The 27,421-nt window shown below is 47.8% G+C and overlaps 1 protein-coding gene and 1 long non-coding RNA gene across 2 annotated transcripts in view; both read left to right on the forward strand.

The window, feature by feature from the left end:
• Nucleotides 1–27,421, forward strand: part of KAZN (kazrin, periplakin interacting protein) — a 1,354,882-nt gene that overhangs the window by 1,008,787 nt on the left and 318,674 nt on the right. The window lies entirely within an intron of this gene.
• LOC145506802 (uncharacterized) lies at nucleotides 14,144–26,441 on the forward strand. The gene is made up of 3 exons (XR_014054350.1): nucleotides 14,144–14,313; nucleotides 17,002–17,098; nucleotides 26,165–26,441. It is a non-coding gene; the product is annotated as an uncharacterized LOC145506802 (long non-coding RNA).

The following is a 27,421-nucleotide window of genomic DNA, read 5'->3' on the forward strand; positions in this document are numbered from 1 at the left end:
GGCTACCTTTGGGGACTCATCTTCAACAGACTTTTGTTGCAGCCTAACTGCATTTGGACAACTCAGAGTTAACTAAAGGAGATGGATAGGCCACAAAGGATCATTTTATCACAGTGCGCTTTATGGAAAATGTTGCCAAATAGAGTGCATTAGGGAAACCCCATGGACGGAGGAGCCTGGTAGGCGGCAATCCATGGGGTTGCTAGGAGTCAGACATGACTGAGCGACTTCACTTTCACTTTTCACTTTCATGCACTGGAGGAAGAAATGGCAGTCCACTCCAGTATTCTTGCCTGGAGAATCCCAGGGACGGAGGAGCCTGGTGGGCTGCCGTCTATGGGGTCGCACAGAGTCGGACACGACTGTCGCGACTTAGCAGCAGCAGCAGCAGCAGCAGCAGTGATATCAATACTTTAAATTTATACAGTGACCACAGCTCAGAGAGCAGCAAACCTTGGTTAATGTCAATTGCCAAGAGTTTACTGTGACTATCTGTGATTGGAGGGCACCAGGGAGATCCAGGAAGCATGCCTTCAGCTAGTGTTCACTCACACAACAAACATATATTAAGCACCTCCTGTTTATGCACGGAAACTAGGTTTATTTTACATACATGTGTGTGTGTGTTGTGTGTTCTGTAGCTCAGTTGTGTCCAACTCTTTGTGACCCCATGGACTGTAGCCTACCAGGCTCCTCTGTCCATGGGATTCTCCAGGCAAGAATACTGGAGTGGGTTGCCATGTCCTCCTCCAGGGGATCTTTCTGACCCAGGGGTGGAACTCAAGTCGCCTGCAACTCCTGGGAAATTGTAATCTTCAGAAATAACTAACATTCGTTAAGAGGGAGATCTCAGAGCAGATGCCCACAGGCTGCAGAAGAGGAAATGAGATGCGGCCTCCAAACAGTCCTGCATCATCACTGAGGCTTGCTGTCTTTTCCTGTTCACAGGGACATGGGGTGGAGGGAAGCGCCTTTCTGGCCTGGAGCCGCTCCATGTCCATGCCCTGTGAGGTCCCCTGGCAGTGGTGCTTTAATGATCACTCAAGTGGCATTTAGCTTCTAATCAAGAGCAAGGAGGAAAGCACTGGCCAAGTGGGGTCAATCTTCCGGGGACTTTGCCTGCTTGGGAAGAACCCAGGGAATTATCGGGCACACAAATCTACCTCTCGGCTGGACAAGAGGCCTGGAAAGCTTCCAGACACCCCACTGGTTGAAGAGGAAGTTGGCTGCACGGCTGACCTCACTCAAGAATTGTACCAAGGACTATCCACCTGAACTTGGGAGGCCATGTCCACTGCGTTTCTGCTGGGCTCAGTGCCTCTTGGTTTCTGCTGCTACAACATGCCATAGTCTAAATGTTCATGTCAACCCAGGATTCATGTGTTGAAGCTGTAGTCTACAATGTGGTAGTATTTGGAGGTGGGGTCTTCAGGACGTAGTTTGGATGAGGTTGTGAGCATGGGACCCCCATGATTGGATTGGTGTACTCCCTGGCTGCCCTGGTGGCTCAGATGGTAAAGAATCTGCCTGCAGTGCAGGAGACCCAGGTTCAATCCCTAGGTTGGGAAGATCCCCTGGAGGAAGAAATGGCTACCCACTCCAGTATTCTTGCCTGGAAAAATCCCATGAATAGAGGAGCCTGGTGGGATACTGTCCATGGGGTCACAAAAGAGTCAGACACAACTTAGTGACTAAACAAGAACAACCACAAGGAGATGAAGACCCCTGAGCACGCTCTCACTCTCCATCTCCTCCCTCTCCCTCCCTTACCCTTCCCTCCCTCTCTTTCTGTCTGTCTCTCCCTCCTTTTCCATCTTTCTCTCTCTCCTCTTTCTCTCTCTCTCTACCATATGAGGAACAGAGGAAGAGAGTCCTCACCAGAACCTAACCTCAGGCTTCCAGCCTCCAGAACCGAGAGCAATAAATGTCTGTGGTTTAAAATGACCAGCCTCTGGTCACCTGTCTTGGCAGCCTGAACAGACTAAGCCACGACCCCTCCTCCTCACAACAAGCCCCCCGTCACAAGCCCACGTGAAGTGAAGCACACGCAGCAGGGAAGCTCAGTGACAGAAGCCAGCCTGTCTCAGGTCAGCGCTGGACTTGAACCTGGGTTTTCTTGACTCCAGAACCCATGTTCTTTAGCACCTGAGTAGATGCCCTGCCCTCAGAAGAGCCTGCTGGAGGCTCTTCCTGCCAGTTAGGCATCTTTATTCATCCCCCACCTCAAGATGGCTTCTGCCTGATTTAGTCTTCATTCCAAGGATTTCCCTGGTGGCTCAGGGAATCCACCTGCAGTGTAGGAGACACCGGAGACGTGGGTTCAATAAGATCTGGAAGATCCCCTGGAGGAGGAAATGGCCACCCGCTACAGTATTCTTGCCAAGAACAGGGGAGCCTTCTGGGCTGTAGTCCATGGGATCGTAAAGAGTCAGACACGACTGAGCAGCTGAACACATGCCCACACGTACACATCAGGGGAAGCAAGTCTGCAGCATTAGGAAAGCCAGCTTTGTCTCTGGTTGACCCAGCTTCGGAAGAGACTCCACGCCTGGCCCCAGGGGTCCCAATTGGTGTGATGATTAATACGACAGGTTTAGGGGTGAGGTTTTGGAAATGACCCTTCCGGTTTCAGACCAAGTGCTCACACAGTAGTGCCTGAGAATGTTAATTTCTCATTACCGTTCACTGCAGTCAGAGTCAGTTGTGAGCTGACAGTTGGAACAAGCCTCTTCCTGGGCCCAGAGTCCTTCACAGTGCAGCTGCCTTGTGCCCCAACCGGGGGCTGAAATGAAATCAAATCAGCCAGACTTCCTCTATTCCTTCTCCCCAAATCTGCGCATTGAGAATAGGAGGGGAAAATCTTGCATTTTGAATGTCTTCTCTCTAAGGAGTTTGCTGAAAGAAGAATAGTTAATCTCTTTATCATAACTGGCTTGGCTACATTTCAATACTGAAAAGAAAAACAAAAAACAAATAGAACAGAATCTTTTGTATTTCTACCAGAGGAGGGGTAAGGGATAGGCTTGTCATTTTGCAGACATTTTGGGTTAAGTGTCCTTTGGCCTTTTAATCTGTGCATTTGAGGTTTTGGATATTCTGTTTCAAGAGGGAGAAATTGTTGCCCCTTGCTTGTCTGCCACAGGGTTGTGAAACTCACCTTTGAATCCCCCTTGCAGAAACTCAGGAATCTGCCCAGAAAGACTTTCAAGGCTGAGGATGTTATTCTGAATGACTTACATCTGCAACATCACCTAACCTGGTTCTTCTGTTCCCAAGTGTCCATGGGAAATTAATTGTTACAGTGCATGAATGTTTCTTTCAGTGTTCACAAACTGCACTTTATATGGAACACAGAATTATGTGTTACCATAGCCCATAGCTAACTCAATGCCTGTCTGCTCCTGCTTTCTCTGCAGTATCCCATTTCTGAGTGATGACAGAAGTAAGACAAAGCTGACTGTTGAATGTGGAAGGAAGGATTGAGATATATGAGAATGACCAAAGGAATTTCAATTCAGAGTCTAGGTTTGAGTCCCAGTTCTTCCACATAATAGCTGTGTGACCTTGGGTAAATTAACCAAGCTCTCTGAGCTTTAATTTCCTCATCAGTAAAATGACAATGACAAATTCACCGAGTTTATGGGGGAAAAAAACAGATAAAATTGGTGAAAAGTACATAGTAAGTTCTTAAACATTACATGGTGTTAGTAGTTTATCTAAAGTTTTTTTTTATTAAAGTATAGGTAATTTACTGTTAGTAGTTTTATTACGTGGAGGACAGTGTAGAAAGGAAACCATTGCTTTTTGACTAAGATGAAACTTTGTAATAGTTCATATCACCCTGACAATATATAAGGGAGTCTCTAAAGGCTCAGGGGCTTCCTTGGTGGCTTATAAAGAGTCTGCCTGCAATGCGAGAGACCCGGGTTCGATCCCTGGGTCAGGAAGATCCCCTGGAGAAGGAAATGGCAACCCACTCCAATACTCTTGCCTGGAAAATCCCATGGACGGAGAAGCCTGGTAGGCTACAGTCCATGGGGTCGCAAAGAGTCAGACACAACTTTACTTTCCTTTCCTTTTTCTACAGGCTCTGGGGTCTCTTCTGATGTCATCTCTTAGGAGTACCTGCTACATGTTGAGTAAAAATTAAGAATTCATGTTTTAGCATGTGCTAAGTCGCTCCAGTCGTGTCTGACTCTTTGCAACCTTATGGACTGTAGCCCGCCCAGGCTCCTCTGGCCATGGGGATTCTCCAGGCAAGAAAAATGGAGTGGGTTGCCATACCCTATACCAGGGAATCTTCCTAACCCAGGGGTAGAACCTGTGTCTCTTACATCTCCTGCATTGGTAGATGGGTTCTTTACCACTAGTGCTTCTTTTACCATCTGAGCCACAAGGGAAGCCATGTTTTAGCAGGTGTGGTCTAACTGTTTATATAATCCCTTGTCACCATGATTAGCTTTCTGTTTTAGAAGGAAGGGAGGAAGTGGGGAGGAAAATATTTGGACAACAACAACCACATTGCCTTGACTGAAACATGTGGTAACCTGAATTTCTGATCCCCAGTGTTTGCTTCCTAGAGTGGTATTTCTCATCCGCACTGTTGCCATGGCCACATGGTGGGTGGAATAGACTTCCTGCCCCCGCCCCCACCAACTTTAGACCCTACCATGTGACTTGCTTTGGCCAATGAGATGTTAGTCAGTGTGAAATAGGCAGAAGCAAGAAATGAACTTGCGCTGTTGAATCTGCTTTGTTATGCAGTCATCCCCTGGTATCCAGGAGGGATTGGTTTCTGGAGCCCTGCAGATACCAGAATCCACAGATGCTCAAGTATATAAGATGGTGCAGTGCAGTGGGCCCTCGGGCTTCCCTGGTGGCTCAGTGGTAAAGAATCCACCTGCCAATGCAGGAGACACAAGTGTGATCCCTGGGTCTTCTTGGCCAATCTTCTGTCCTATTTCCGCATCCTCTCTGCCCATTTACTCCTGGTCCTCAGCAATCTGCCTCCAGCCAGGATCTGCAGACACTGTTTTGGGAATAGTCACCACTGACTTTAATTAGGAGCCCTGGAGACCCTGATGGTGACCTGGCTGACCCTCCCCTCCCTTCCGAGCTCCGAGTGTCTCCGGGTAGTCTTGCCTAGGAAATCCCATGGACAGAGGAGTCTAGTGGATCACAGTCAATGGGGTCACAAAGAGTTGGACACGACTGAGCAACTAAACAACAAGTTGGCCCTCCTCCGTGTGTGTGGATGTGGAACCCTCAGATGTGGAGGACTGACTCTATAGTCTCTTCTCACACAGTCCTCATGCCTCCATTCTTGGGATGGGCTGGGAAGCAGTGGAAGGAATCAGAACCTCTAGGGAGACTGGGGCTTTGAGGCTCTGTCTTGGTTTTTAGTTGATGAAAAGGTACAGCCATGTATTGGCCATCTACTTTATTCGGGACAGCAAGTTTTCTCAAGCAGGGTCATTTGAACCCAGCAGTGAATGAAAAAGAGTGTGAGAATGTGATCATGAGAGCAAGTAGAGAGGGGCGGCCGGGGGGGGCGGGGGTCCCCACAGACTTTAATGTGACCAGATTACCTGGACCTGGAAATTCGTCCTGCAGCCAACCTAGGATGCCTTGAGCAACTGAAGGGAATTTTCAGAAGGGAGGCAGGATTCTCTTGGAGATCAACTTTGGGCTTTGGCCTGGTTGAGTCTCGTTAAACTTTAAATAAAAGGCCTCGGGGAGGGGACATGTGTAGGGCCATTGCTGTGCCAAGGCCTGACATTTCTTATTTTGATAATTGATGTGGCCATGTTGAAGCCTGTCACTGTGGGAGCATCATGCTGTGGCTCTGGTAGTGGCATGGCTGTGTGAAGAAGGAGAAAAATCAATTTCCACTGTCCACGGAATGTTGTTTGATTTATTACTGCTGGAAGAAGAAATTCTTTATCTCCCAGTCCCTCTTGGAGAGGACTGTTTTACAGTCTGCTGTTCAAGAGACTCTATAAAAGAAGTTATATTTGTCCAAACTTTGGTATTTTGATAACCTTCCTTGGCAATTCAGAGGACATTGAAAACTCCCAATTTTTACAACCCTCATTTGTTTTTGATTAAACAATTACAGGCATTGAAAGACAGTCTGCAGGAGAGCACGGCCCGTGTATCTGCAGGATTGTTTCATGCAGTAGGAAGCACCAGTGGGCTTTAATTTTTCATGAGCACTGGAGGGAGGAAAGAGGGGTTTGCTGGGAAAGAGGGCATAGGGTGAGATGTGGAATCAGATTGAGACTGCAGTCCTGATTGCCATTGGAGAGCGGGTCAAGGGGCCTCGGTCCACATGCCTCGGTCTCTGCATCCAAGCAATGGGTGTATGTAGCAGATGACACTCCATCCATGTCTACTGTTGTCCCCTTAAGCCTTTCCCCGTGCATCACCCCATCAGCCTGCTTCTGCGTGCTTTTGCTTCCCACGTCCCATACCTGAGATATCTCTTCTGAAAATGCCCCTTGGTCTCTGGAGTTGATTTACCCACAGAGCTGGAAATGCCTGGGAGTTGATGTCCCTTCGAGGCAGCCCTGAGTCAGTCACTGATCAGTGTGGGAGTGTGGAAGCCCAGACCCCTCACTCACAACAGGATACACTCTGAGGTTTAACTTACACTCCACGAAGTCCCCTCCCCTCCACTGGTTCAGACAGAGGCTTCCCCAGGTTCACCTTTGCCTGAAATCAACCCTCACTTACCTGCCCTTCCTTCCCCACCCTCTGCCCCGCTCTCCTGCTGGAAGACATTTTCCTACATCACTTGTGCCCAATCCTTGTCTCAGGATCTATGTCTGAAGAATCCCACCTTTAATAGGAGACTGATGCTCCTTGCCAATTTTTTACAAACTATTTTATTAACTTTTACTCCACACTTTGGTGTGCCAGGTGTGGAATTAAGCATTCAAAATGCATTATCTCTTTTAATGTTGTTATAAAGAAACAAGGTCTCTAGAAACACTATGCTGCTGCTGCTCAGTCGCTTCAGTCGTGTCCGATTCTGTGCGACCCCATAGACGGCAGCCCACCAGGCTCCGCCGCCCCTGGGATTCTCCAGGCAAGAATACTGGAGTGGGTTGCCATTTCCTTCTCCAGTGCATGAAAGGGAAAAGTGAAAGTGAAGTTGCTCAGTCGTGTCCGACTCTTAGCGACCCCATGGACTGCAGCCTACCAGGCTCCTCCGTCCATGGGATTTTCCAGGCAAGAGTACTGGAGTGGGGTGCCATTGCCTTCTCCCAGAAACACTATGCACAAGGACTAATACATAGCAGCAACTCGGCCCACACTGGATCAGTCTAAACATGATTGGTCTCAAGGTGGGTGGGAGGGAAACACATCACCTCCCTCGCTTCTCTACCTGGTCCCTCCTGCCCCTTCCCAATCCTCCTCCACACAACAACAGATAAAAATATATCTGTTGGGGCTTCCCTAGGGGTCCAGTGGTTGAGAATTCACTTGCCAATGCAGGGGACACAAGTTCCATCCCTGGTCAGGGAACTAAGATCCCACATGCTACTGAGCAACTAAGCCAGAGTGCTGCAACTAGAGAGAAGCCAGGGTACCTAGAGAAGCCCACATGCTGCAACTGAGACCTGATGCAGCCAAATAAATATTAAAAAAAAAAAACTTTCTAAAAACAAAAAGACATCTGTCAAATGTGTAAGGCCCTTGTTAGACCCTCTGTGCTGTGCTGTGTGCTTAGGTGCTCAGTTGTGTCCAACTGTTTGCGATCTCATGGACTGTAGCGTACCAGACTCCTCTGTCCATGGAATTCTCCAGGGAAGAATACTGAATTTGGTTGCCATGTCCTCCTCCAGAGGTTCTTCCCAACCCAGGGATCGAACCCAAGTCTCCTGAATTGCAGGCGGATTCTTTACCGTCTGAGCCACCAGGGAAGCCAGTAAGACCCTCTAGTGCTCCTTAATTGCACATAGAATCAAAGAGTAAAATCCACACTTCCTGCATGACCATAATGGGGTTGGCAAACTTCATAGGAATACCTGGGTAGTAAATATTTTAGACTTTGTGGACGTTATGGACTCTCTTGCAGCTACTCAGTTTGGGACAGCAAGTTTTGGTGGCAGCACCAAAGTAGCCACAGACACCATGCCAGCAAATGGCTGCTTCCAATAAAACTTTGTTCATAAAAACAGGAAGTAGGCCAGATTTGGCCCACAGGTTGTAATTTGCTGATCCTGGATCTCCAAGACACCTGCCTCCCTCACCAGCCACTGGCCACACCCTGACCCACTCTCTCTTCCCCTTCATTGGCTCCTACCATGCTGGCCTCTTGGAGAGTCCTAGCACTTTCCTGCATCAGGTGTTTGTGCTAAGTGGTTTGCTCCCTGGGTCTGAGACCCTCTTCCCGGAGCCCCGTGCATGTCTGGCTCCTGCTGGTCCTACAGGCATCAGCCCCAGTGTCACCTCAAGGAGACTTTCACATGCCTGCAGATCTCCGCAGGTCTCCCCGCTCCCCCCTCAATGTTCTGCATCATCTCAGTGGTTAATTTATTCCCTTAGTCCCTTGTTTGGGGTCTGTCTATCCCTCTGGAAGGCAAGTTTCAATCTGATCTGATTGTTTGCTGCAGCATCTCTTTTTTTAAAGATGTATTTATTTATTTATGGCTGCACTGAGTCTTCATTGCTGCATGAAGGCTTTCTTTAGTTGCAGTGAGTGAGGGCTACTCTTTGTTGTGGTACACCTGCTTCTTATTGAAGGAACTGCTCTTGTTGCCGAGCACCAGCTCTAGGGCACTCGGGCTTCAGTGGTCGTGGCACACAGGCGAAGTTGCCCCGAGGCATGTGGGATCTTCCTGGACCAGGGATCAAACCCATGTCCCCTACATTGGCAGGTGGACTCTCAACCACTGAACTACCAGAGAAGTCCTACCCTGAAGCACCTTCAGCCCTCCAGCACAGGGCCTGGCACTCAATAAATATTTGTACTTATTTTATAGTATATATAAATTATATTATATATATATATAAATTTTATATATATATATATATATATATATATATATTCAGAGAAGGCAATGGCACCCCACTCCAGTACTCTTGCCTGGAAAATCCCATGGATGGAGGAGCCTGGTAGGCTGCAGTCCATGGGGTCGCTAGGAGTCGGACACGACTGAGTGACTTCCCTTTCATTTTTCCCTTTCATGCATTGGAGAAGAAAGTGGCAACCCACTCCAGTGTTCTTGCCTGGAGAATCCCAGGGATGGGGGAGCCTGGTGGGCTGTTGTCTATGGGGTCGCACAGAGTCGGACACGACTGAAGCGACTTAGCAGCAGCATATATATATATATATATATATATATATATATATATATATATATATATTATAAGGGCTTCCCTCATAGCTCAGTTGGTAAAGACTCTGCCTGCAGTGCAGGAGACCCAGATTCAATTCCTGGGTTGGAAAATCCCCTGGAGAAGGACATGGCAACCCACTCCAGTATTCTTGCCTGGAGAATCCCATGGACAGAGGAGCCTGGCAGGCTACAGTCCATGGGGTCGCAAGAGTCAGACACGACTTAGAACATATATAATATAGTATATACAAATAGAGGTACTCAATAAATATTTGGTAGTTAAAAGGTCTCTGGGACATGCCTCCCCCTCCCCATTTTGGGTTTCCCAGGTGGTGCTAGTGGTAAAGAATCTGCCTGCCAGTGCAGGAGACATAAGAGATGTGGGTTTGATCCCTGGGTTGTGAGGATCTCCTGGAGGGGGACATGGCAACCCACTTCAGTATTCTTGCCTGGAGAATCCCATGGACAGAGGAGCCTGGAGGGCTACAGTCCATGGGGTCGTAAAGAGTCAGAAACGACTGAAGCGACTTAGCACATACGCATGCCCCATTTTAGGAAGGTGGTGAAGGATGAAGACTAGTGGAATGTCAGGCAGTTATCTTGGTTATAAGGCAAACCTACAAAATCCCAAATAATCTTCCTCGCCTCCTCTCTCCCTGTCAGTTATCCCGTTAAACTGAACATCTCATAGGAGGATTTGCCCGAGCAAATCCTTGCTTTTCTTTTCTCAGTCCCAAGCCTAGAACTGCAGACCTCCATCCTCAAGGCTAAAAACACCAAGAGGAAGGCGTTCTCTCAATGCAGCATTGAGATTACCCAGTTCATTAAAGAGGGATTTAGGAGTTAGTTAACATCTGGGTGGCAGGGTTTCTTTTTTTTTTCCTACTGAGCTTCAGAAAGGAAGCCAAAGATGCACCTGATACACGTGTCTGATGACTCCATTGGCTCCATTCTCATGCAGCTTCATTCTGCTACAGCACAAGCCTCTGGTTTTTCAGCTTCCTTGGTGCCAAGGCGTCTGACACTTTGAATGGTAAAAGTCGTGCATGCATGCATGCTAAGTCGCTTCAGTCATGTCTGACTCCCTGCAACACTATGGACTGTGTAGCCCGCCAAGCTCCTCTGTCCATGGGATTCTCCAGGCAAGACTACCGGAGTGGGTTGCCATTTCCTTATCCAGGGGATCTTCCCAACCCAGGGATCGAACCCACATCTCTTATGTCTCCTGCACTGGCAGGCAGGTTCTTTACCACCAGTGCCACTTGGGAAGCCCTGGTGAAAGTCGTGGCTCCTGCTCAGGGAAGCAAGCTGTGTGGCATCATGATGATTGTGACTCCAGAAGTGGTGTTTCCTCCTTTTTATTACTTAATACTTCAGAGTAGTGATTCTGGAAGAGCAAGCCTGTGAGGGTCAAGGGACCTTCAAGAAGTGGTCAGAGATGCAGTGGGAGCTAGATGGTGGAGGCCCTTGAATGTCAGGTTGAGAATCATGAGGTTTATCCTGGCAGGGGAGGATGGGAGGTTCTGGCCCATGTTCAATAGCAGCATGAGGAGATTGGCTTGAGGGCAGAGCATCAGTGGGAAGGAGCCCAGGCTATTCTAGGGCCCCTGGTGGGGGCGATGGGACCTGACTGGCATGATGACAGCAGGAAAGGAGAGGAGGATGTATATTTGGGCAAGGGTTCTCCACCGCCTGGGGACAGGTCAGAGAGGTCACCATGGGCCAGTGGGAAGCATTTTATTGTGCTGACAATGATCAGATGAGACCCACCTCTCTGGATTATTGAGAAGATGACAATAAGTGTAAGTGTCTTTATTGAACTTATTTGTGCCAGGTCTTTTGTGAGCTAATCGGGTGTCATTGCTGTGATGCTTCATTTAGACAGAGCCATTCAGAGCTGGCAGTGCATGAGTTCCCTGTGAACTTTCCCCCCATCCTCGTGTGACACTGAGACTCGATCCCAGGAGGCCTCTTGGTAGCTCAACTAATAAAAGTGGCAGTCAGTGCTGTCAACACAGCAGTCATGCCAGTAAATCAACAGCATGTGAGAAATGCCATTAGGAATGGGGGCAAGCGGGTATTCTTGGTATGAAAGACAGTGCTCCTATAAATGATCCAGACACATCTTAGAGTATGTGTGTGTGTGCTCCGTCGTGTCTGACTCTTTGTGACCCCACAGACTGTAGCCCGCCAGGCTTCTCTGTCCATGAAATTGTCCAAGCAAGTATACTGGAGTGGATTATCATTTCCTTCTCAAGGGGATCTTCCCGACCCAGAGATCGTGCCTGTATCTCTTGCATCTCCTGCATTGACAGGCAGAGTCTTTAACACTTGCACCATCTTGGAAGCCCCAACACACCTTTTAGCATCTTGGTTAAAAGGCAGCTTCCACCAGAGGCAAGTTCTGAGATCAGGCCCTAGGGAGGAGTGTCTCTTCCATTGTGTTCCTGATTTGAGTTGCTAACATCACCCTTGGTCTGATTGGTCCAAATGTCTTACAGGATCCTACTCACCCATGTTCTTTTTTCTTTTTAATTTAATTTATTTTTGGCTGCACTGGGTCTTTATTGCTGCGTGTGGGCTTTCTCTAGTCGAAACGAGCAGGGGGCTACTCTTTATTGCAGTGTGGAGGTTTCTCTTGTTGCCGAGTACCGGCTCCAGAGCGCTCGGGCTCAGGAGTTGTGGTACACAGGCGTAGTTGCTCCATGGCATATGGGATCTTCCCAGACCAGAAATTGAACCCATGTCCCCTGCATTGGTAGGTGGATCCTAACCACGGACCACCAGGGAAGTCCTCACTCATGTTCTTGACTGGTCAGGGCCCCTGAAATGAAGCTAGCCCTTGGCCAGCATTATCACTTTGCGAAACTGTCTGAGAGCAGGATCCAGTATCAAATCCTAGCTGCCTCATCCCCTCCAAGCTAAATGCAACAACATTGATCTTGAGGGGCCTGATTTCAATTGTAATGAGCGCTGGGCGATGCTTTAATAGTCTATGATTGCTGTAGGCAGGAATTCACCAAGTGGACAACTGGCCTGTTCCTTGGAAGCAGTGTGAGCTAATATGATGTGGTTTATTAGCCCCAGTCATGACTCTGTGCCTAAGGCAGGGGGTAGATATCAATACTTGTTTAAAATTAAGGCACTGGTTTATTGTACTGCAGTGGAGCACAAGGACCAAGTGTGGTTTTCATGGACTGTGAGCAGATGGACCTCCTCAGAAAGACCTATAGGAGGGGAGGGATCCACATGACTATTGGCAGCATCTGAGGCCTCCAGCCTTTCTCTGGGCTGGAGCATCCTTCCTACAGCAGCCCCACAGCTAGACCCATCCTCCTTCAGGTCTGGGCTCAAAGTTCCCCTGCTTAGTCAGGGCCCCCCAACCAACTTGTTTTCAACTGCAAACCAAACACACACACACACACGCACACACACACACACACACACACACACACAGTCACACTTTCCTAGTATCTCTTCCCAGTTCTTTCTTTCCCCAATCTTATCTTTATTATTAATCCTATTCTATGTTATCTGCTCCCCCCGCCCCCCCCCAAGGATGAATGTAAGCTCCATGAGGGCAGACTTTTGCCTCTTTTAAAATTTATTTTATTTATTTACTTATTTTGGACTGCACTGGGTCTTCATTGCTGTGTGCGGGCTTTCTCTAGTTGTGTTGAGAGGGGGGACTACTCTTCATTGTGGAACTTGGGTTCTAGAGCGAGGGCTCAGTGGTTGAGGCACACAGGCTTAGATGCTCTGCGGTATGTGGGATCTTCCCAGAGCAGGGATCGAACCCGTGTCCCCTGCACTGGCAGGCAGATTCTTAACCACTGGACCACCAGGAAGTCCCTTGCCTCTTTTATTGACTGTTGTATCTCAAACGCCCAGAGCCCCTAAAGAAGGAGGGTTGGGTTGGAAGAGCCTCAGGCCTCTGCACAGCTGTGAGAAAAGTCTCAGCTGGGGCCTCTCGTGAACAGGGTCTCATGTTCTGCAGGAATGGGCTGCACCAGGGCTCCTGTCATGCTTGGGCATCCTGAGAACAACTCAGGAGAACCTTGGCCTGGGTGTGGACACAGTAGTGGCTGCGGAGGGGGACAGCTGAAGTTGTTGGTCAGTCGTGCTCCTGCTGCTGCCAATCCCATCAACACCCTAACCAAACTCACACTGGAGGCCAGTATGCATCATACATTTCTTGTCTTGGCTCAGGTGCCCATGAAACCTGACCCTGAGACAAGGATTCAAGGCACATAAATGGGAGGTGACTCCCATGAAACCCTAAAAGGGGAACAGGAGAGTGAGAGAGAAGAAGGGAAGCCAATAAGGACACAAAATCCAGCAAGTTCTCATGGCAGGCGTTTGGAGCCCAGTCCTGCTGGAGAGTTCTGGAAACGGTGCAGGACACATGCCTTGAGTTTTCCCAGATGAGGGGCAGAGGAGCTGGGGTCTTCCCCACCAACTCCCTCAGTCACGCTCCAGGGCTGCCCGAACAGACAAAGGACTCTCAGGCGAAGGGCCACAGATGCTCGCAGCTGGTCTTGGCCTCTGCTGGTCCTGGGCACTGACAGAGCTGGCTCCAGAGTCTAGGATTAAAAACTTCAGGCAGAGCAGTCAGTGATCGCAAACAGCAGGCCCCATGCCTGGAAGCCAGGGGAGAGGTGAGAGCCGGGGCCACCTGCAGAGCGGCAGTGTTGTCATTTGCCAGGTTAGCTTCTTATTGTTGTTGTTCAGTGGCTAAGTCGTGTCTGACTCATTGTGACATCATGGACTGCAGCACACCAGGCTTCCCTGTCCTCACTGTCTCTTGGAGTTTGCTCAAATTCATGTCCATTGAGTCGGTGATGCTATCTAACCATCTCATCCTCTGCCAACTGCTTCTCCTTTTGTCTTCAGTCTTTCCCAGCATCAAGGTCTTTTCCAATGAGATGGCTCTTCGCATCAGGTGGCCAAAGTATTGGAGCTTCAGGTTAGCCACTGCACTTTAATCCTCCAGACAACACTGTGAGGTGTATACAGTTCATATCCTCACTTTACAGGTGAAGAGACTGAGGCTCAGAGTGGCTTGGTCACATCCCTTGCCTTTATTTACATTAAGGAATGGAACCAGGCAGAGAGCCAGTCTGAGCTGAAGGTGAATCCACACATGGGAAGCCAGGCTGTGCTCAGAAGGAATTCCTCATCAGTGTGTGTATGTGTGCAGCTTAGAGCAGCCTTAGGCATTTAGGAAGCACCGTGATGATGATGACGTTGGGCCATTAATATTTTCATATTTCTGCATGGTCCAGGCTTTCTAGGCAAGCTGAATGAAAAGATGATCAAATGGCAAACATGCCTTGGAAGCCAGAGATGGTGTCTTGGTCTGGAGGGATTTAAAGATTTCTTTTCCCTGCAGGCACTTGTTTACTTTCTAAGGGCAATAAAAACCAAGGGACCTTTCCTTCCTCTCCCCTGAGAGGAGGTGTTTACACTAGAGGGTCAGGCTTCTCTTTCCATCTCTCTTCAGAGAAGAGAAGGGGCAGAGAGCCGGGCCACCCTGTACAGGCTCTGAGTCTGATAATGTCGGCGTTCCTCTCCTGTGGTGCAACCATGGCACATACAGGTGACCTTGGCCTGCATGCCATCACCCAGGAGGAGCGGGGGCAGGGAGAACAGTGCTGCTAAGATGCTCGGTGAGTCATGACTGGTCTGTCCTCTGATCCAGAGACCTGGTGTTTCCATAGATACCAACATTTAACAGACTCTTCTTCTCTCTCCTTCAAGTGGGGGCCTCGGGGATGAGCCTTTTCCCTCCCAGGCACATCCCTATTGTTGTTGTTGTTTAGTTACTAAGTCGTGTCTGACTCTTTGTGACCCCATGGACTATAGCCCACCAGGCTCCTCTGTCCATGGGATTTCCCAGGCAAGAATACTTGCGTGGGTTGCCATTTCCTTCTCCAGGGGATCTTCCTGACCCAAGGATCAAGCACGCATCTCCTGCATCCACAGGCAGGTTCTTTACCACTGCAACACCAGGGAAGTCCCAGAGACACATCCCTACCCACCCCAGAAATGACGATCACAGGCTTCCTAAAGGAAGATTCTCTGATCCTCCCCATGTTCAGGATTGTAGATTCAGGCTCCTTTATTCCCATATCACTGACTGTTGCTGGTGACCAGAGTGCAGTTCTGCTTGAGTCACAGAGTAAGCACTCAGGAATCATTAGTTGCTTGCATGAATGAAGGCAGAAAGCCAGCTAAAGCAGGTAGAAGTTGTTTGTAAAAAGCATCAACCTGATCTGTGGTCATATATTTAGATCCACCCTTTCTAACCCAGTTCACCAGCCCATAAACTCCTTGAGAGTCTGGACCTTGATTATCTGGTTCATCTCTATGTCCCCTGCATGGGAGACAGTGCCTGGCACTTGGCAGCCTCTTGGCAAATATTTCTTGAATAAATAAATTAACGAAGCCTCCCTCTGCCTTTACACATATCACTCCTTGCCCACTTCCCTCCTGGGTCTTCAGACCAAGCCATTTGGACCTGCCAGCCACCTGCATGGACAAAGATCTTCTTGGGCTGAGATACTGTCCCTGCTGCTTTCCATTTCTGCACACCTGGGACCAAGAAGAGCTTCCTAGGTGGCTCAGTGTTAAAAAATCCGCCTGCTAATGCAGGAGGTGCAGATTCGATCCCTGGGTTAGGAAGATTCCCCTGGAGAAGGAAACAGCAATCGACTCCAGTATTCTTTCCTGGGAGATCCCACTGACAGAGGAGCCTGGTGGGCTACAGTCCATGGGGTCACAAAGAGTCAGATATGACTAAGCATGCATGACCAATATAGCTGTTCTCTAGATCCTGTTCTGGCTGAGTAAGCTCTCCCAGCCCTGTACCCCGATGGCCACAGTTGTGCAACATGGGATCCTGGCAAACCCACAGCAGATACTCTTGTTTGATAGGGTCCCACCTTCCCCTGGAACCATCTGGGGTCTCGCAAACCTTCCCAAAGAGGCTCTGGGAAACCACTGTCTGTGGGATGAGATGTTTAGCTCCCCCAGCACCAGTCACTCAAGACAGAAGATGAAAGGACAAGGGAAGTACTTTGAGAGGGGATACAAAGAGAAGAGAAGAAATCTTTAAATCCCTCCAGACCAAGACACCATCTCTGGCTTCCAAGGCATGTTTGCCATTTGATCATCTTTTCATTCAGCTTGCCTAGAAAGCCTGGACCATGCAGAAATATGAAAATATTAATGGCCCAACGTCATCATCATCACGGTGCTTCCTAAATGCCTAAGGCTGCCCTAAGCTGCACACATACACACACTGATGAGGAATTCCTTCTGAGCACAGCCTGGCTTCCCATGTGTGGATTCACCTTCAGCTCAGACTGGCTCTCTGCCTGGTTCCATTCCTTAATGTAAATAAAGGCAAGGGATGTGTACAGTCTCAGGGAAATAGAGACAGCAAAAGAAAACAAAGGAAGGGTTTCGGGGAAGGAAGGAAGAAAGCAAGGGACGAGGGCGGGAAGGAAGGAAAAACGATATCATCATGTTAGTATATTTTAGAACCTATAATGAAAGTATACTACCTAGTGCCCTGGAATCACAGAGAGAGGCTCTGGGGAGCTGGAGGAAGTCATTCTAAAAAGCTCCATCCATCATTGGTCTGTTTCAGCACGGAACACCCAGTGTGTACCAGGCAGTTACCTGGAAAGACAAAAATGCTGAGGGTCACTCCTTCCCCTGCTGGAGCTCACAGACCAGAGGCATCAGTAAGTACAAACAGTTTACAACGAGAGTCCATGTAGCACAGTGAGTGATGCACTACTGCTGTTAACCACTCTGAACCTCCGTTCCCTCATCTGCAAACTAAGGATATCTAAGGTTGCTCACAGAACCATTGGGAGGATTAGATGAGATGATATTGGTAAGGGTTTATGCCTCCTGTGTTCATACACAGTTAGCCCTCAGTAAACTCCAGTATTCTTGCCTGGGAAACCCTATGGACAGAGGAGCCTGGCCACAGTCCATGAGGTCACAAGAGTCGGACATGACTAAGTGATTAAACCACCACCACCACTGCACAAGTTATTATTCTAGGTGTCGCTGCTCTAAGGGAGAAATATACAAGGTCTAGAGGAAAATAGAGCTTCCGAGGTGGCTTAGTAGTAAAGAAACCGCCTGCCAGTGTGGGAGACACAGGAGACTCGGGTTCGATCCCTGGGTCTGGAAGATCCCCTGGAGAAGGGCATGGCAACCCACTCCAGTATTCTTGCCTGGGAAACCCCATGGACAGAGGAGCCTAGCGGGCTACAGTCCATGGGGTCGCAAAGAATCAGACACGACGGAGCACGCACACCTACCCTGGGGAAAATAAAGGCTTGAGGGACTAAATCAGTTGGTGTGGGAAATGAGGGACATGGGAAGAGGAAGTCAGGAAAGGCCTCACTGAGGATCTTCTTCAGTGCTAAAGATGAAAAGCTAGAAATGGGTGCACTTCCTGTGTTTTCTTTCTTTCTTTTCGTTTCCATCTTGCAGACCCTGGTGATTGTGGTCCTTTAATAGTTAAAACATATAAGCATCCTTAGTATGGGGAAGGTTGAGGGGGAAGATTAGAGTGATTTGCTAATAATAGCCATCTTCCTATCTGCCCGTCGTTGGCAATTTCCCACCACATTTTTGGGTCTGTTCTGTTTTCCATCTGAACTGATGACTCTGCGTGGGAGCAACACCTACACAAAACCCACAGCCAAGCATGGCTGTCTTTGTAAAGCGGAAACCCAGAGAAGAGATGACTTTGAATTCTACAGAGCAGGAAAGCCCTGAGCCTCTATTTTCCTGGTGATTTCGTCTTGCTGAAAGGCAAAGCCTGGAGACTTGATGCTGTCTCTGTTGCAGGATCTCCAGTTTGTACTTATTTGGACTCACTGCTGCCTCCCTGAGGGCTCAGATGGTTAAGAATCTACCTGCAATGCAGGAGACCTGGGTTCTATCCCTCGGTCAGAAAGATGCCCTGGAAAAGGGAATGGCTACCCACTCCAGTATTCTTGCCTGGAGAATCCCATGGACAGAGGAGCCTGGTGGGCAATAGTCCATGGGCTCACAAAGAGTCGGACATGGCTGAGTGACTAACACTTTCACTTTCACTTTGACTCACTGCAGGGCCAAAATAACCCTCAGGGGTCAAAGAGCCAGACCCTGGAGCGTCTCCTTCCTGGGAAAACCAGCCTGGAAGAGTGTCTCAGAGCAGCCAGACACCCATCAAAGGGAAAATGCCTTTGTGGATAGTCCTGTTCTTGGTGGAAGCCTGTGGACCTCTGCTAGCTTGGTTTGTTTGATCTGGGGGGAGGGAGGCAGGTCAGTGTGCACCAGATGATCGGAGCCTGCACTGCTCAGCTGACACTGGAAAAGGCCTCAGCAATTGATGTCCAAAGGTGACCACCTGAAAACAGTCCCTCCTGGCCAGGACTCCAGGATTTTAATTGAACTGCCAGGATGTGGAAGCAGCGCTGGAGTGATAGCCCAGAGGGAAATAAATGTCACTTTCATTCCAGAGAATATTACCTGGGTGGCTGCAAAGTCCAATTTTCTTTTCCAAGCCTTTTCTTCAATCAAGGGCCAGGTTCAAGCAGAGAGAGACCAGCTATTTGCCTTAGCCTTGACTTGGTCCTGATGCATGTGTATCTGTGTCACCATGGAGATTTAAATTTTTATCAATGAACAGAGAACAAGAGCAATTAGAAAGTCCGGGAATCCGCTCTTGCTATGGTATGGATTTCTCCCTAAGCACTTTTGTAAAAATAAACAGAGCTGAAAACGATTTGGATATGAGGGTTTGATGTATACTGCTATTTTGAGAAATGCTATTTGTTCTTAATGAATTTGTGAAGATGTTAATAAGACTAGCATGTATGCAGCACTTCTTACGAGCTTGGTGCTTTATGGGCAGAATGAGTATAATTTTTTAATAACTCTGTGATGTTGTGTATGGAGGTAGAATCACCCATTTTATGCACATAGAAAGAGAGGCTTAGAGAACTTCAGTAGCAAGACCTTGTGCTCACCTCAGTGCTACTAGCCTATGATGGTTATTGTTCATTTGCTAAGTCATGTCCAACTCTTTGCGACCCCATGAACTGCAGCATGCCAGGCTACTCTGTCCTCCGCTATCTCCTGGCTTTTGCTCAAATTCATCCCCATTGAGCCGGTGATGCTATCTAACCATCTCATCCCCTTCATGGATCACAGCCTTGTTGTGGGAAGGGGCTTGTGCAACTCAATGAAGCTATGAGCCATGTTGTGTTGGGACACCCAAGATGGACGAGTCATAGTGGAGAGTTCTGACAAAATGTGGTCCACTGGAGGAGGAAATGGCAAACCACTCCAGTATTCTTGCTGCAAGAACCCCATGAAGAGTGTGAAAAGGGTAGACTATGGACAGGTTGCCTAAGACTGGGTCCTGGCCATAAAATGCAAAACATAGGATATTCAAGCAAACATAGGATTTCAAATGTCACTCGCCAAGGTCTCCCACCCTCCCTGTTTTTCATGTGACCCACCTGGACTGAGGGCAGCGTCTGAATATTCCCTTGAAATCCTCTGGGGTAAGCACCACACCTTGCTGACCTGTTAATAATCCCAGAGCAGCACGGAATGCCAACTCCAGTGCTCATGGAAGCCTGAGCCTCAGGTGATGGAGCCCCAGGAAGTCAGTTGAGAGTAATGAATCAGCAGAGAGAGCTTGCCCCATCGAAGGGAAGATGTTTCCACTCAGCTCCAGCTGGTTGCAGGCCTGTGGGACTGCAGGCCCTGTGCAGCCAAATGGTTGGCTCTTTCAAGAGATAATGGGGAGTCCAGATCCATGAAATCTCTCAATTTTTCAATCACCGGCAGCTCATTCAAAATGTGGACCAGGTACCACCATGTAGGGTTGAACTTAGCCCGTGTGTAGCCACCTCTTCCCCAGAGTCTTGCAGAGTTTTTTACAACTAGTGCACTTTCCATAAAAACTTTTGAGTTAATGAATGAGCAAATCACTAGACAAAGAGTTCGTTTGAAGGCCCAGCCCTTTGGACACACTTCTGTTGCCCATTAGCAGTAGGATGAGCACATCACGTTATCACCAGCCACAGGAGGAAAAGCAGCCTGAGTCGGGCCCTGTTATCAACAGTTTTTGATCCTGATAAGAGTGGCTTTTTCATACTGATCATGGGGTTCTCGAGGCAAGAATACTGGAATGGTTTGCCATTCCCTTCTCCAGTGCACCATGTTTCATCATAGCTTCATTGAGCTATGAAGCCCCCACTGGAGCCACCACTGGAGATGACTTTTGAGAGTCCCTTGGACAGCAAGAAGATCAAACTGATCAATCCTAAAGGAAATCAACCCTGAATATTCATTGGAAAGACTGATGCTAAAGCTGAAACTCCAATACTTTGGCCACCTGATGTCAAGAGACAACTCATTGGAAAAGACCCTGATGCTGGGAAAGATTGAAGGCAAAAGAAGAAGAGGGTGGCAGAGGATGAGGTGCTTAGATAGCATCACTGACTCAATGGACATGAATTTGCACAAACTCAGGGAGGTAGTGGAGGATGGAAGAGCCTGGTGCACTACAGTCCATGGGGTTGCAAAGAGTGACATGACTTGGTGACTGAAAAACAACGTTAGAGTGAATGAGTGAAATCAAAGCTTGTCCTTTGTTCGTTCATTCATTCACCAGATATGGATGAACCATCACTGTGTGTTGGCAAGAGGATTCCAGTGGTAAATGACAGACTTGCTCAAAACTAACAGTCTAGTGGGCTAGGTATATGTTGAACTGGAAGCATGCCAGGTTTGGGACAGGGCTTTAGGATCACAAGTTTGGTTGGGTGTTACTCAGCTTGGTGGTCATAAGAGGTCCTTCTGAGGAAGTGATGTGTAACTGAAGGGTGGAGGGTGAACAGGGATACATGCAAGCGAACTGTGGTCGGGGGAGCCAGTGGGAGCAGGATGTGCAAAGTTCCTGGGGCAGACAGAGCCAGGAGCACAGAGGAAAGTAGAGGGTGGCAGAGACAGCACAGGTCAGATCATGCAGTAAGCCATAGTGGGAGTTTGGGCTTCAGCCCAAGAGTAAGAGAAAGCAGCAGAAGCAATGAAATTGGAAAGGGAGTTCCTGAAAAACATCTACTTCTGCTTCCTTGTCTATGCTAAAGCCTTTGACTGTGCAACAAGAGAAATCACTGCAATGAGAGCCCATGCATCACAACTAGAGAGTAGCCCCCACTCACCAAAACTGGAGAAGGCCTGTGTGCAACAACAAAGACCCAGCACAGCCATAAATAGTGAAATAAAAGAATGAATGTAGGAACTATGTGGGGAAGTTAATGTGTGTGTCCAGGCAAGAGGTAGAGTGCTAACTTAGATTAGGATGTGGTAAAAGTCAGGGATAATGCCAGGGACACAGGAACTATTTAACAGGTAGAATCAACATGACTTGTTTGTTGATTGACTGTGGGAGATGAAGGTGACGGCCTTGAGAACCTGTAAGGAAGTGGTAATCTCAACCATTTGCTGAGATTGGGACACTGGTGGGTGCCATGGGTGCACCGTTTTCTGAGTGGCCATTACTGACACTATAGTGTCAATGTCTTCCCTGGAGCACTACAGCAAAGCAGCCCTGGCAGGAAGGGTTAAGAGGAAGGGACAGATTTTGTCTGTAGTTTAACAAAGAAATTAGCAAAACATCTCCAAAACCCAGTTGTAATTTTCCATTATCATCTGACCAAAAGTGGTCAATGTCAGGAAATTGAATTTTCAAAGTAGTTAGGCCTTGAAAAGAACCAGGCCCTCAATGTTTCTGAGAAAAAATAAAATATGCGTTTTCTTTCAATCTTTCAGAAATTACTAATAGAAAACAGTCTTCCTCCCCTTCCCCAAATAGAAGCAGGAATTACCTTTAAGATTAGAGCATTCCGAGGAACTGGGAAAAGTAGAATAAGGGGTCCAGTTAGATGTCTTAAGACACATACCAGCTCAGTGTCCAAATAAACCCACAGATGCCTGGAAATCCCCGAATCCTGGGCTCTCACCCACATGACCTTGCCCTTCCTACTGCCCTCACTATGGGAAGAGGGTGCACCCACATCCTGCCAAGTATGACCCGCTGTGATCACTGCCGTATGATCACAGTATGCTCTTGCAGAGACAGAAGATCCCAAGGAAGAGAGCTTTTTTCAAGGCCTAATAAAGGGACAGAAAGCCTCCCCAAACTCATTCAAAGAAAGTTCTGAAGACAGATGAGACCAAGGATATAGAAATCATTCTGGTCTTGAAACAAAGATGCCATGAAAGCTGAGAGCATCTCTGAGATGCTGAGGCAGAAGGGAGGAAAGGAATTGTTGCTTTCTCTAAGATGATAGAAATAGCTAATCTGGTGGAGAAAGCAAGACCATGGTCTGGTCCTGATGGTCCTTATGTCAGTCTTTCTCTGTGTCTTTAACTATTTTCCTTCTCATCCTTCATTTTTCTCAATGAAGGGGTCCCTTTTGTTTGAGGAACAAGTCTAGAGTGGTAACTTATCAGAATCGGGCGCTCCCCACACACAGGACAAGGTGTTCATGGTAGAGGCCCCCACCCACATCTCATGCCCTTGTCATTAAATGGGGTCCCACTGACTTTGGGGCTCAGCTTCCCACCAGCCAGAATAGCTGAATCAAAAAGAAAGAGACTGCACGAAACTAGCACAAAATTGTAAAGCAACTCTGAAAGTGACTGTTGTTCAGTCAAGTCTGACTGTTTGGGACCCCATGAACTGTAGCCCACCAGGCTCCTCTGTCCATGGAATTTCCCAGGCAAGAATACTGGAGTGGGTTACCATTCCCTTCTCAGGGGATCTTCCTGACCCAGAGATCAAACCCAGGTTTCCTGCATTGCAGGCAGATTCTTCACCCTCTGAGCTACCGGGGAGATCCTAAAGCAACTATATTCCCATAAAAATTAATTTTAAAAAGAAGAATAAGGAGTGTGGTTGAGGGTGTGGAGAGACTAGACCCCTCATACTTGGCTGGGGGGATGGGAAGTCCTGCAACTATTTTGGAAAACAGCCTGGCCGTTCCCCATAGGTCATATCCACAGCTACCTGGGGTTAGGACTTCAGCACACCTTTGGTGGGGGGGTGGACATGATTCAACTCCCAACAATGGGAGAAACATAATAAACACTCCATCAAATAAGCAAGATACTCTCATGGGTGCTATAGAGGGAGTGCAGGTTTTTGTGAAGGGAAGTGACAGGAGGGACAGGGAGGCCTGAGAAGTCCCCACCTGGGAAGTGGTTTTGTCACTGAGACACAGATGACCAAGAGGAGCTGGCCCTGTGAAGAGCTGGGTCAGCCAGTGAGAAGACTCCAATGCAGGAAGGCGGAGAGTGTGAGCAGAAATTCAGCTGGTGGTGGGGGCCGAGGGGTTAGCACAGAGGCGCGGCAGGGGCTTTGCAGGGGCTGGTAAGGGGCTTGGATTTGTTCCTCCCAATGTACCCAGAGCCAGCAGGATTGACCTGGGTCTAACCTGGATCTATCCAAGACTCTTTGGGTATAAACACCCTGAGGCCATATTTCCTGCCTCCAAAGACTCCTGTTGCTGCTGGATTGATGTCAAGCTCCATTCGGTGGCCCACATGGCTCCCACGTGACTTGGCCCTGCCCTTCTGCTCCAGCCTCATCACAGCATCAGGGTCTTTCCCAAGGAGTTGACTCCTCGCATCAAGTGGCCAATGTATTAGAGCTTCAGCTTCAGCAACAGTCCTTCCAGTGAATACTCAGGACTGATTTCCTTTACGATTGACTGGGTTGATCTCCTTGATGCCCAAGGGACTCTCAAGAGTCTTCTCCAACACCACAGTTCAAAAGCATCAGTTCTTCGGTGCTCAGCTTTCTTTATGGTCCAGCTTTCACATCCATACATGACTACTAGAAAAACCATAGCTTTGACTAGACGGACCTTTGTTGGCAAAGTAATGTCTCTGCTTTTTAATACACTGTCTAGGTTTGTCATAGCTTTAGAAACATAATTTCTAGATTAGCGTCTTTTAGACCACAGAATTTATCACTCATTTTGTGTGTCCTGCTCCTAGGAGGCACTGTGGGCTCCTCCGGCTTCCCTCTGGGGCTTTTCCTGGTGCCTTCAGGGTCCCAGCATTGGAAGGCAGAACCAGAAGCTTCTAAGGAGCCCTCCAGGGGTTCCCAGCCCTTTGCACATGCTGCCCTCTTGGATGATAAACAGGGCTCCCCACTTGCTACGGGATGCTCATGACTATATTTACCTCTGAATTTAAGAACCATAATGGATTGGCATTGGCTCCTGTCCTTGCAGAAATATTGAACAAACAAGATGTAGGTCTTCAGAGCAATTGCTTTCTTTTTGATTTCCTGTGCTGATTACTATTGATTATCTGCTGTGCATTTTGTTAATTTCCTTTTGACAGGCTCTCTTCTCTGAACAGTTCCTGGCAAGGGCTTGGTTTTGTTATTCTTTCCTGGGATTAAGGCACTGTGTATTCTAAACAACCCAATCATTCAACAGAGAATTCATTCCACTGCTCTTTTCTGGCAGCCGATTTATGGGTGACCTCTTCCAAAGTGAAGTGACAAGCTAAACGTCATGCAGGAATTTTGCTTACTCATCCTTAAGAGACACTGCAACAATGCTAGTGATGGGGTGTAAATCATCCCCTCCTTTGCTGATGCTAATTGCAGTGTACTGGAGGGCTGATGATAAATTTGCAGCAACAGGTAACATTTAGTGTGTGTCAGGCTCACTGCTCAGTGTTTGACAAGCTTGATCTCGTTAATTCCTCCCAACAAAACCACGAGGTACTATTATAGTCCTTGGTACTACTCCAAGTGTTGTAGGGTCCAAAGGGAGAGCCTTAGAATATGGAAAGGCTTTAGGGCATCAGAGCCAAATGATTTTTTTAAGCCAAACATATTCCCTCTTTCAGGCTTTTGAACTTGATATTGCCTCTGCTGTGAAGCCCTGGCCTGATCTCTGCTCTCTGCACGGTCCCTCCATTTCAGCCTTCCAGTCTCGGAGCTCAGATGTCATGTCCTCCGAGAGGATCGTGCCTCCCCAGCCCCTTTCCCTCACATCACCCTGTTTAATTTTATTCCTAGCTCGTGTCTCTAACCAGTAGATATTTCTTCTGTTTGGACGTTTACAGCATCTCACCTCCCTTCTGGAACACACAAGGAGCTAATTTGTGGGTTCATTTCTTCATTAGCTCAAAAGCTATCTGTTGAGTGAATGGATGAACCCATGTCCTCCCAGCCACTCACCACTTGCGTGATCTTGGCAAGTTACTGAACTTGTCTGGGCCTCAGGTGTCCCATCTGTCAAGTGGGAATACTCATTAGAATCTGCCCCCTAGGATTCATGTGAGAATTAAGCAAAACACTATAAATAAACGTCTTAGGTCTTTTGTGGGACATAGGCGTTTAGCAGCTAAAGCAAAGTACTATTCTAAATGCTAAGGATGCTTCAGTCATGTCCAACTCTGTGCAACCCTATGGACTGGAGCCCCCCAGGCTCCTCCGTCCATGGGATTCTCCAGGCAAGAATTTTGGAGTTTGTTACCATGCCCTCCTCCAGGGGATCTTCCCTACCCAGAGATCGAACCTGCGTCTCTTATACCTCCTGCACTGACAGGAGGTATTTATAGGTATTTACCACTAGCACCACCTGGGAAGCCCAGATACTAAGGATATGTGAGCAAAATGAACATAGATTATTTAGCACAGTGCCTGGCACACTGTGAGCACTAAACGGTGATTGTACCCAATTTTCCTTTTGGCATTTTAGGAATGAAATGTATAGCAGATGATCGCCAGTAAGGAATGGATTGAATCCTACTCTCTTCTACTGACTGAGGTAGAAACAAATAAAATTCTGTTAACAAAGTTTGGAGAAGAGAGAAAAAAGCTCAGAAGATCTAGTGTTCTGGAAAAGCCAGAGAGCTCCTGCCTGCAGCACAGTTAGAGGAGCCCAGAAGATGCTGGCGGGGGCGGGGTGGGGTGGGGGTGGGGTGGGGCGAAGGAGCCTGGGAGTAAATAATGCACATTAAAAGGCATAAACCTCAGTTTCAAGTGCTAAGAAATCATACCTCCCATTTTAAAGACTTTTTGACTCCCGGATTTTAAAATGAATCGTTGGGTTTTCTAAGCACAGTGTCAACTTCAGAAGAGAATGTTTACAACTATGAACATCTGTGCAGCCTTTACGAATGTAGGATCTGAATGCAAACTGAACAGCTGTAAATTGACCTAATTTATAACAGCGTATGAAGAGGTTGGAAACTGGGAGGTGGGGGGTGCAAACAGAAGGTGGGCTCCTCTGTCTTCAGACAGATTCGAGGCTGGGTGGTAACGACAAGGCTATTCATTTCCCAATCATCGTTTGTTTCTTTAAAACCCATCAAGAGAGCAAATTTTCAATCTGTGAGCCTCACTTTCCTCATCTATTGAATAAAACAGCCCCACTTCCCAGTGTTCTGAGAATTAACAAGAAAACAATGCATGAAAACACTTAGCACAGATCCTAGCACCACACGTGCTCAATAAATGTAAGCTTTGTTATGTTTCAACTTCATATGAACTCTATCCCCAGTAATAAAAAATCTTCAATAATTGTTCATTCACATGTAGGTGGAGCTCCAGGGCGGTGCTGAGTACCTTCCAGCCATGGTTGTACCATTTCTAGTTCTGTGTCCGAGCAAGTCTTTTCACCTCCCTGAGCCTTGGTGTCCTCATCTGTAAAGTAGGCATAAGAATGGAGCCAGCTACACAGATCTGTTGTAAAGGGTTACAGTTGCCTGGCACATTTAAAGAATGCTCTATATTCATTTGCTATTATTAGCATCAATTATTATTAGTTGGAACTAGGAGTTGTTTGCAAGGCTGAAAATGAGACTTCCACCCTCTTCGAGCAAAGCAAATATATTTACCTGAAGTGAGCGGCTGCTTATTCATGGTTCTTAGTGGCTCATTGAGATGCGACTCCTTTGCGAACATGGACCACAGTGAAAGTGGGTGCCCTCCTCCGAGTAATTGAAGAGGCTTA

Source organism: Giraffa tippelskirchi, chromosome 5 (assembly GCF_054371585.1).
Source record: "Giraffa tippelskirchi isolate mGirTip1 chromosome 5, T2T-mGirTip1v1.2.pri, whole genome shotgun sequence".
NCBI classification, from domain to species: Eukaryota; Metazoa; Chordata; class Mammalia; order Artiodactyla; family Giraffidae; genus Giraffa; species Giraffa tippelskirchi.